Genomic DNA, 6,664 nt, shown 5'->3' with positions numbered 1-6,664 from the left:
TCTGGTTCTGCCTCGTGTCAGCAGATACATTTTCTGTCTCATCAGTGAAAGCACAGAAAGAGAGGGGTCAGGTGCCGTCCAGGCTCAAGTGACCTCTCCGGTGTCCCCTGGACACTAAACGCCTGATTTATTGATGACAGGACCAGTCAAAGTGAGATGCATTTAGTTCAGCAGCCTAACAAATAATACCAGTGGTGGAAAGTAACTATACGTACATTTACTCAAGTACTGCACTTAAGTACAATTTTGAGGTACTTTTACTTTACTGGAGTATTTCCAATTTTCAGTACTTTTACTTCTATTCCACTGCATCTCAGAAGCTAATATTGTACAAAACTGAAGTTACTAGTTACTTTGTAGATTTGAATTATTATTACAAAACTTACATTAACCAGTTCAGCCCTTTTTAAACTTTGGCTATTTGAAAGTAGCCGATCTACAAGCTCACAATGCGTCGCATTGCGACGCATTGTGAGCTTGTAGATCTGCTATTTTCAAAAGATCTTTATACATTTTATTATAAACATGATACCTTGTGAAACAGGACATTCTGCAGAATGAGTACTTTTACTTTTGGTACTTCAAGTATATGTTGATGCCAATACTTATGTACTTTTACTCAAGTACATTTTGATTACCGGACTTTTACATGTAATGGAGTGTTTCTACATTGCAGTATTGATACTTTTACTTAGCCTAAGCACCTTTTTAGTACTTTTTCCACCACCGAATAAATACCTCACGTGGTCTTGTTCCTTTGACATTATTTGTGCAGCAATTTTGCTGATGCCTTCAAATTTGACCTGGGTCTTATACCTTTTATTTTATTTTACTTTCTTTCATCAGAGGGCCCCTGGGTTTTGTGGTGATAGTTTAGGCAGGCTAATGGCTTTTGTGTATTTGTAAATACCCAAGAATGTGTGTAGTGGAGGAGGGGTCTGAGAAAAGATGTAAACACGTGTGTGTGTGTGTGTGTGTGTGTGTGTGTGTGTGTGTGTGTGTGTGTGTGTGTGTGTGTGTGTGTGTGTGTGTGTGTGTGTGTGTGTGTGTGTGTGTGTGTGTGTGTGTGTGTGTTGCGCAAGTGCATGAGGCTGGTATGTGAGGTTACATCATAGAGTTAAAAATAACAAGGATACATCTATCTACCACATTTTAGCCTATAGCTCCCTCCAGTGTTCATATGAAAAAGTGCACATTTTTATTTGTGGAAGAAAGTGGTGCATGGAAGAGACTGGGTCATCATGACTTGAACATCAAGAGATAATATACACAAGAAAATATACTGTCACAGCATTTTCTTTTCCATATTATTCGCAACACATTCTCTGGCAACACTGCTATGAGCCTGTAATGCCAATGCCACCACAAAACCACCGCATTTATGACCAAATAAATACATTGCCTCTGACGAAAACGCCTAACTCCATTGGACCCTCAAACTGTCCGTCAAAAACAAACAACTCCCCCCTCCTCTCAGGCTCTCAGAGAAGCTCTGCTCTGTATGAGGCAGACAGGGAGAAGATTTTTCAATGCTTTTGGGAGAACATAAACTGGGAAGAGAAGAGAATGTATGTGCAAGGTTTGATAGATGTCACCCCAGTAAAGAGGAGAAGGGTGTCTTCACAAAGGTCATCTGCTCGTGTTTTCTTTTTAAATGTTAATGGACAGAGAATGAGTGTGTGCAGGAGTTTGTTTCAAACATCTCCAAGAGCTCAAGGAGATCATGCCAAAAGACTTTCACAGCTTTTATGACAATCTAAAGCACTAAGAAACACCCACCACACACACGCAACACACAACACACAACAGTGTGATAATAAAATGTTGATAGGTATATGATAGGTAAATTCAACTGTGGTTGTTATTGTTAGTGCAGTAGGCTACAGATTTGATAGGCTACAGATTCTATTTTTCATGAATGTATTTTATGCCATTTATTTATTGTTGGTGTGCCATGATTGCTTTTGTTAAATACATGATTGAGTATTGAGGCAGAATTGTTAGTGGTAACAGTTAGATCCATGGTTGTTTACAATGCATGTTAAAATAAAAGTGGTTTAAGTACAGAATTCAGCTTGATCTATACTTAGTATATGAGGATGGCGCTCACCATAAATAGCTGATCTCCAAGCTCACAATGCGTTGTGATGTGTTGTGAGCTTTGAGATCCATTGCCAGCTGTTCTTATCAATGATGGACAAAACCTCCTAACTCCACTTGCACTGGATTTGTGTTTGGACAAAACTCCTAACTCCACTTGAGCTGGATTTGGGTAAAGTGGTGATAATATAATGACACATGCAAGTATCTGATAATATATCAAGTCACAATACCAAGTTTGATGAGGCAGTATTGCTTTGTTTTAAAAATATAAGGTTTTCTTCATTTTCAGAAAAAAATATATTTTGTTTTTCATTTCCTGAACAATTACCATTTTGGATTTAGCTGGTTCCGGCCGGACAGCAGAGATATAGACCTATCCTATAGGATCAGACTCAGAATGCCTCTGCTCTGTGGGGTGTTTGTTGGGGATGAAACTGAAGCTACAGAACAGAACATTAACTGAGTACTCCTCTGGGCACTGTTCATCTTTGCCTTTAGCTTATAATGAATACCCATGCGACTGCAGGCCTGGGGAGAGAGAGGTACCGGTATGTTCATCTATCTACTCTGCTGACAATACACTTGTCTTCATAACTCTACTGGGGGGCAAATGGCCCTTTTGTGTCGCACCCACTATTAAGCATTAGTAGCAACGACTTTAATGCAGATTTGATGGACAGAGTTGCCTCAGTGCAGGGCTGGGCGATATGACTTCAAATCAATATCACGATTATGTCAAACTTTTGTCTCCATTATGATCATAACACACACACACACACACACACACACACACACACACACACACACACACACACACACACACACACACACACACACACACACACACACACACACACACACACACACACACACACACACACACACACACACACACACACACACACACAGAAATCTATTCGTTTTTTGTGTGTTGACTCTCTGATATTTAGGACATTTAAAAATATAATTTATTAAAAAACCTCCTCTATTATTTGATTAACCTACATGAGCAAGATTAAGTCGGTTATTTATATTCTAAATATAGGTTTCAATATATTTTGGGTTAATTGCGCAGCCCTACCTCAGTGCATGCATGCCTGTATCAGTGTGGTTGGCCAGGGTCTTACTGCAGGAAGCTGGGACGGGATGGGGTGGGATGGGGTGGGGGTGAGAGAGGCAAGAAATGAAGTGAAGTGAAATGAAGTGAAGTGAGGGACTGCAGTGTTATGAATATTTAAGGCTGTCTCTCACAGCTGAGAAATGTATTTTTTTCTTCAGTATTGATATTTGTCTCCTCCGCAGCAGGATAACTTGCAACTTGGCTTGTTGCATAATAAAGGCTTTTAGAAAAGATAAATGTGCATGTGCAAATGTGGATTTGTGCATGTTTGTTCACTTGTCGTTGTGCATGTGTATCGCAGCCATAACATTAAATCTACATTTTGCTAGTACAGTCTGAGTCATTGTACGATTGTCAGTTCTTTCACAATGTATGGTGTTGCGAAGCATTGTGAGCTTGTGGATTGGCTATTTTGAATGAATTTTCTATTTTTTTTTTAACTTTCATCAAATCTAAGTTATTCAAATTGATTAGAACTGATTTTGCATCAGTAATCAGTGATTTGACTCTCCATTGTACTCAAAAATCTGGTATCAGTCAGGCTCTGGTCTGCGCCATAGAATGAGAGTCTCCGGCCACTATACACAACAAACACCAAAAATAGCAGATCTACAAGATCACAAGAGCTTGTAGAGCTTGTATTCTCGGTGTAAGTATAAGTCAGGTTTAAGAGCCCACCAGAGTAGCCCACTGGGAAAAGTTAGGATCTATTTCTAGAAGTGAGAGTCCATCACTGTCAGGGCATTAAGACTCCTACATTGACAGTACAGACATTCTGTATTCAATTTGAGAGTGGTAATCCCCTCTCCAGTATCCTGCACTAGTCAAAGTGTACTTGACTGGGGGGGGGGGGGGGCAATATACTGTTACGTTACAGTCTTTCAATCAATATGTTGATTACCTTCTTGGTCACTGGTGCTCAATTCCTGTGAACTGCACTGTAGATAGCATCGTGATTGCCTTCAAGGCTATTGTTAAATTTCAGATAGGTTACCCAGACCTAATTCCTCTGTGGCCCCTGAAATAAATGTGCTGAGAGTACAAATCAGCTCTTACCAGTGGAAATCCTGCCCTCAAGGCAAGGAAGTCATTATAAGCTGCTATACAATTTATGGCCATTTCACATGGGGATAAATTGTGATGTGATTCAGTGAAAACCTTGTTCTTCTGAATTAAACTAGAAGGTTCACTGTGGATGATGACATCAGGTTATTTATTTATTTTGCCTTAGCTACACTTCTTATTGTACAGTGAATCAATCCTGTCAAGTGACCTGTTGCAGTTTACATGTCTGCAGGCACACCTCTATCTAGTGGGAGTGAGACAACCTGTCACATGAACAATGTTGGTGTAAGTAAGAGATTCGAAAGGGGATATATGTTTTTTTATATACACAGAAAATAAAAGAGCGTCAGAAAGGGTTCATGCATTAAATTACAATCCGGGATACCAGTCACAATGACATTACCTATGGCATTTGTTCTTGTTTGACAATTCAAAAAAGAAGAGAAAAAAAACTATAATAGCAGATCTACAAGCTCACAACGTGAACATTAAGTGGTTAATGTTCAATACTGTCATGGAGATAAACCGTGGCAGTTCTGAGCTTTCACAAGCTCACAATAGATCTTAACAATGTCGGTATAGTACTCAGGAGGAAGGACGTCAGCACTTACATTTGAGAAGAGAACAAACAGAAGCAATAACTCAGCGCGGAAGTCTCAGACTTTACAGTATCGCCTGCTCATAGTATCCAAGCCCTCCCCAAGGACGCTATTGTGATCATCATTTCGCATTGCAATGCAGATCTTACATAAAACCCTGTTGAGTCACTGAGTTAAATCCCATTCCAAAATACAAACAAAATTCATAGCTTTCTCACAGCATCAGCATGCTACCAAAAAAATATTATTTTCTTTAAATGGGAAATAATAATATTGAATTAAAATAGCATTAGTAAGGGTAGGCCTACTAGGGATTAAATAATGGTGCTCAGATCAAAGCTTCACTTAATAGGGTGCTAGAGTGAGTGGATGGATCATTTACATGACTACAATATCTTCCTCCCTGAAATGGCAAGACATCTTCAATCCAGAAGATTGCACACAAAAGACTATTCAAAAGACTATTTCTAAGGCAGTTCAGGAAGCTTGGAGTATCAAGGGTTGCCATGTTAAAGTTCTACTGTAACAGAAAGTGTACATATCTTCTCTGTATGGTATTGCAATTCTACAGCCCCCAAGAAAAAAACAGCTCGACAGAATTGTGCGCACAGCTTAAAAAATAATTGGCTTCTCCCCCCACTATTTCTGAAGTATACCACATCCAGCCAACCCGCTATTCAATTATTTCCCTTCAGGTAAAAGACTGCAGTATTAAGACCAGAACATCTTGCTTCCACAATAACACTCTGAAGCAATCTGAATCCTGAATGCTTCAATGGTTGTATAAACTAGTATGAACTACACAGGCACTTCAATTTGCCACTTAAGGGCTCGGGACATATGGTAACGGTATTGGTTGCAATATTATAATGTATAATATTATGGTTGATTGTTGTTATCTCTGAGTACATTCAACTGTAAAGTTACGTGTAGGCAATACATTATTTAACCTTGAATCCTTTGGGGAAACTTGGTTGATTTCGCAGTGCAGAGGATGTCTGATGCTCTTCTATGCGCGCACGCACGCACACCCACACACACACACACACACACACACACACACACACACACACACACACACACACACACACACACACACACACACACACACACACACACACAGTGACAGCTTGGAGCCTGTTTCTTTGGGTCTGTGAGCAGATGCCAGTCTCACTCATTTGGGAGGCAGTGTTGTGCTGCGTGATGATAAATGATAAATCCCGCGGGCTGTGTTTGATCTCCTCTGAAAGTGGGGAGAACAGGGGATGCTTTAACCGATTCTGTTCCTCCATGCATCTTTGTCTGCGACCTGCTGTGACTCGTAATAAAATTTCTGATTAACAGTTGAGCTGTGGCACACCGTTGACAGAATTCTCAAATAAACTTGCATTCACACATCTCTGAAAGGTTTGATTAGGCCTTACACTGCATGAAGATGGGACATTTTGTGAACTTTACATGCATCAAAATCAAGCCTTCAAAACATGATTGTTGTATGTCTGTGATCTTAACTTCTTCATTCTATTTTATGTATGTAAAAGAGATCTCAGTGAGGTTTTCCTGGCTAAAATAGAGGTTACATAAATAATGTAAAAATTTAACTGACTTTTTCAGCTCCGCCTCCACCCCATCTACATGAAAATATATTTTAGACCCTGGAAATAATCGGGCAGTTCAAAAATATATATTTTCTCCCATACAGGAGTATCCAAAATATAGTTTTTGACTAAATGTTTACATATTTTTGCAACATGAAATATGGATAGTAGTCCAGAGC

The sequence above is a fragment of the Gymnoscopelus braueri genome (genome assembly GCF_963280865.1).
Source record: "Gymnoscopelus braueri genome assembly, chromosome: 16".
NCBI classification, from domain to species: Eukaryota; Metazoa; Chordata; class Actinopteri; order Myctophiformes; family Myctophidae; genus Gymnoscopelus; species Gymnoscopelus braueri.
This window is presented reverse-complemented; position numbering follows the sequence as displayed.